General features: G+C 53.9%; 1 non-coding gene across 1 annotated transcript in view; it reads left to right on the top strand.

The window, feature by feature from the left end:
• Window positions 1–3,875: 3,875 nt before the first annotated feature.
• LOC126151596 (small subunit ribosomal RNA) overlaps window positions 3,876–5,000 on the top strand; it is a 1,909-nt gene continuing 784 nt past the window's right edge. The window contains exon 1 of the ribosomal RNA XR_007532048.1: window positions 3,876–5,000. This exon is cut by the window's right edge and continues 784 nt beyond it. This is a non-coding gene — a ribosomal RNA (small subunit ribosomal RNA).

Below are 5,000 nucleotides of genomic sequence, written 5' to 3'. Positions count from 1 at the left end.
AACTAAATACCGCCATCTGCAAGTCTCCCGAAACATGACCTGCTGCACCGACGATACCGCCATCTATGAGACGCCACCCCGACTACGACATCGCTAGGTCCCACAGTACCCATTTTTCGACGCCACCCACAAAGCCTGCATCATCTGTCCACCACAGGAACCCGAACGCCAGTGCCTGCGTCGCACGAAGTAGTCAACCGACAATCACTCCACCCGCACCCGCACGTGCCCCACCCCAACCGCCCAAATCGCAACCCAAGCGGATGAACGGCGGACTCTTCCCGCACTCGTACGTTGCAATCCACCCCTATATCTTGCGTTTCATGACGAGTTATATCCAATATGCCAAATTCCCGCTGTCCCTATACATGCTGTAAGTCTGTGCACACAATATGAACCACACCTCAGCGAGACACTCCATCACACATTACTCTCTGCCTGTAACAGACACAGATACGATATGTAAGCACCAGCATGGACCAACGTCCGGTGCATCCTCTCCGCCACAGTACACCATCCACACTATGATAACCACACCAGGGGGTCCAATTATAAAATAGAATATCCCACCCGTCCAACATCCACAATTGCTCAGATAAGCCACCAACACCCACACATGTCCTACACAGGGGTGCACCCAACACCACCACACTGCCTCCTGTTACGGCACAGAAACAATGGCAGGAATGAATCACACAGGTCTGCCACTCCCTTGCCGCAACCACAGACGCGGCGCGCCTCCAGTCACGAGCGAAAAGCGCATCCTGACGAGACAGAACTGCTGTGACATACTGACGCTGCCTCAGACATTCACTTACAATGATCACTACCAACGAACCTGCCCCCCCCCCCCCCCCCCAAACACACTATCTCTTACCATGTTGTGTACTGTAATCCAACCCATTTTGCACCTTAACCTAACCAAATTTGTAACGCAATTTGTACCGCAATGTAACGCAATTTGTACCGCAATGTAACGCAATTTGTACCGCAATGTAACGCAATTTGTAACGCAATTTGTGTCTTAACCTAACCCACGTTGTGCCTTAACCTAACCCACGTTGTGCCTTAACCTAACCCACGTTGTGCCTTAACCTAACACACGTTGTGCCTTAACGTAACCCACGTTGTGCCTTAACGTAACCCACGTTGTGCCTTAACGTAACCCACGTTGTGCCTTAACGTAACCCACGTTGTGCCTTAACGTAACCCACGTTGTGCCTTAACGTAACCCACGTTGTGCCTTAACGTAACCCACGTTGTGCCTTAACGTAACCCACGTTGTGCCTTAACCTAACCCACGTTGTGCCTTAACCTAACCCACGTTGTGCCTTAACCTAACACACGTTGTGCCTTAACGTAACCCACGTTGTGCCTTAACGTAACCCACGTTGTGCCTTAACGTAACCCACGTTGTGCCTTAACGTAACCCACGTTGTGCCTTAACGTAACCCACGTTGTGCCTTAACGTAACCCACGTTGTGCCTTAACGTAACCCACGTTGTGCCTTAACCTAACCCACGTTGTGCCTTAACCTAACCCACGTTGTGCCTTAACCTAACCCACGTTGTGCCTTAACCTAACCCACGTTGTGCCTTAACGTAACCCACGTTGTGCCTTAACGTAACCCACGTTGTGCCTTAACGTAACCCACGTTGTGCCTTAACGTAACCCACGTTGTGCCTTAACGTAACCCACGTTGTGCCTTAACGTAACCCACGTTGTGCCTTAACGTAACCCACGTTGTGCCTTAACGTAACCCACGTTGTGCCTTAACCTAACCCACGTTGTGCCTTAACCTAACCCACGTTGTGCCTTAACCTAACCCACGTTGTGCCTTAACCTAACCACGTTGTGCCTTAACCTAACCCACGTTGTGCCTTAACCTAACCCACGTTGTGCCTTAACCTAACCCACGTTGTGCCTTAACCTAACCACACGTTGTGCCTTAACCTAACCCACGTTGTGCCTTAACCTAACCCACGTTGTGCCTTAACCTAACCCACGTTGTGCCTTAACCTAACCCACGTTGTGCCTTAACCTAACCCACGTTGTGCCTTAACCTAACCCACGTTGTGCCTTAACCTAACCCACGTTGTGCCTTAACCTAACCCACGTTGTGCCTTAACCTGCTCTGTAATTGGCATATGACACGTTACATTAATCTAGTGTTGTCTAACCACAACCCTCTGAATATAGTTCGCTACTCGCACCGCCCACCCTCTTGTGTGTCGTTTCATGTTGAACACTTCGCAAGTGTTGCTTACTTTTTACATGCTCCCGCTGTACACTGTAATGTGGACAACTGCAGGATGTACATCGCCCCCCCCCCCTCCACCCTGCCTTCGCACGCTGGTCGTTCAGGTGCTTGCGTGTTCAATGCCCTTCGCAGCTGTTCACTGGCATTCGCATGTCGAAGCGCTCAGTCTACGTCGTGGTACGGCCTGTGTCCACTGTCCGCTGATATCGTAAGCTTAATCCTCACATTGTACTGCACATAGGTCCGTATGTACTGAATGATACGCTGTGGCACATGTGTGACCGTACGACTGCGCCCAACAACAGCGAACCATACGGTCCAAATGTTGTGCACTCAGCCACGTGCCGTCTCCCCATAACAGCTACATTGCAGTGTGGTACGCCATAGAGACGTGTGGGAGTAACGGACGCCCTGGATGGCGATCAGCATGAGCCGTCTGTTGATGTAGTGGCGCGTGTATTCAAACGTAGTCGTCTCTTCTCACACAGTGTGATAGCATGGTGCACCGCGTTCCACATCTGCGACATGGTACAGATGCTGGTTGACAGTCGGTCTCGTAATGGACATCGCATACGTAGGGGGCCACCTCCCACGTGTTCTCTAGTCGTGCACATTTTGTTGCGTGTATGTGGGCAGACGTAGTGTGTCGTGACACCTAACAGACAGGTATGCAATAATCGTTGCATTTGCAAACTGGGATGGACGTCTACGTTTGCTGGTGACGTGACGCAACGCAAATGAACAACTGGTAAACCCATTGTGGTGCGGTTGTTGTTGCTGGAGGTAAATCAGTAAGGGCAAATCTGTGTGTGAAGCGATACGCGGCGGTGGCTGGGTGGGACCGTCCCCGGCCGGTGAGGGGGGGCCGCCCGGCGTGCTGGCCGCGCGGTGCGTGGGCGCACGCGCTACAGCCGGCTGGTGGGGGCGCCCAGTGGCAGGCGCGCCGGCCGACGGACGCGGCAGGCGGCGCAGCTGCGCGCCGGGGCACCCTGCGCGCGGCGCCGGGCGGCCAAAGTGGGTCCTCGCGGGCCCGGTGCGAAGCGCGGTGGACATCTGCAGTGTGCTGGTCCGACTGAGGACTGTGTGCGTTGAGGATGCGCCGCCGCCCGGCACTCGGCGCCGCGACGCCGTCTGCTGCTCGGTCGCCCCAGCGGTTCTCGCTGGTGGTTTGTATCGCAGTTGTGCAGACGTGTTGGCACGTGCGCTGTGCTGGGAGAGTTCGCTTCGGCACCCACGTGGGGCCTTTGCCCTTCTGTGGCGCTGGCGTTGGAGCTGCCGGTCACCGTAGGTGGCGCGTGTTGTCTCCCGCCGGCAATGCCACGACAGCACGCTCCCGGGCCTCTGTCGGCAGCGGCAAGCTCAGTTGGGAGCACGGGTGGTCGCACCTAAAGCGTCTACTCGCCTAACTCCGGGCGATTGCGCCTCTCTCGAACCCGACCAAGTACTTAGGACGGCGCTGCGCGCCGCCGGGACCTGAGAGGGTTTCGAGGTGTATTGTGCAGGGGAGCTCAGCCTCCTCCTGTTTGCAGAATAATTGAGCGGACGCTTGCGTGTTCGCGCGGGCCCCTGGGACACACTCCCGGGCGGCCGGCTGCTCAGCTCTAGTTGACGCAGCTCCCTGGTTGATCCTGCCAGTAGTCATATGCTTGTCTCAAAGATTAAGCCATGCATGTCTCAGTACAAGCCGCATTAAGGTGAAACCGCGAATGGCTCATTAAATCAGTTATGGTTCCTTAGATCGTACCCACGTTACTTGGATAACTGTGGTAATTCTAGAGCTAATACATGCAAACAGAGTCCCGACCAGAGATGGAAGGGACGCTTTTATTAGATCAAAACCAATCGGTCGGCTCGTCCGGTCCGTTTGCCTTGGTGACTCTGAATAACTTTGGGCTGATCGCACGGTCCTCGTACCGGCGACGCATCTTTCAAATGTCTGCCTTATCAACTGTCGATGGTAGGTTCTGCGCCTACCATGGTTGTAACGGGTAACGGGGAATCAGGGTTCGATTCCGGAGAGGGAGCCTGAGAAACGGCTACCACATCCAAGGAAGGCAGCAGGCGCGCAAATTACCCACTCCCGGCACGGGGAGGTAGTGACGAAAAATAACGATACGGGACTCATCCGAGGCCCCGTAATCGGAATGAGTACACTTTAAATCCTTTAACGAGTATCTATTGGAGGGCAAGTCTGGTGCCAGCAGCCGCGGTAATTCCAGCTCCAATAGCGTATATTAAAGTTGTTGCGGTTAAAAAGCTCGTAGTTGGATTTGTGTCCCACGCTGTTGGTTCACCGCCCGTCGGTGTTTAACTGGCATGTATCGTGGGACGTCCTGCCGGTGGGGCGAGCCGAAGGCGTGCGACCGCCTCGTGCGTGTTCGTGCGTCCCGAGGCGGACCCCGTTGAAATCCTACCAAGGTGCTCTTTATTGAGTGTCTGGGTGGGCCGGCACGTTTACTTTGAACAAATTAGAGTGCTTAAAGCAGGCAAGCCCGCCTGAATACTGTGTGCATGGAATAATGGAATAGGACCTCGGTTCTATTTTGTTGGTTTTCGGAACCCGAGGTAATGATTAATAGGGACAGGCGGGGGCATTCGTATTGCGACGTTAGAGGTGAAATTCTTGGATCGTCGCAAGACGAACAGAAGCGAAAGCATTTGCCAAGTATGTTTTCATTAATCAAGAACGAAAGTTAGAGGTTCGAAGGCGATCAGATACCGCCCTAGTTCTAACCATAAA

The sequence above is a fragment of the Schistocerca cancellata genome, unplaced genomic scaffold (assembly GCF_023864275.1).
Source record: "Schistocerca cancellata isolate TAMUIC-IGC-003103 unplaced genomic scaffold, iqSchCanc2.1 HiC_scaffold_1073, whole genome shotgun sequence".
NCBI lineage: Eukaryota > Metazoa > Arthropoda > Insecta > Orthoptera > Acrididae > Schistocerca > Schistocerca cancellata.
This window is presented reverse-complemented; position numbering and strand designations above follow the sequence as displayed.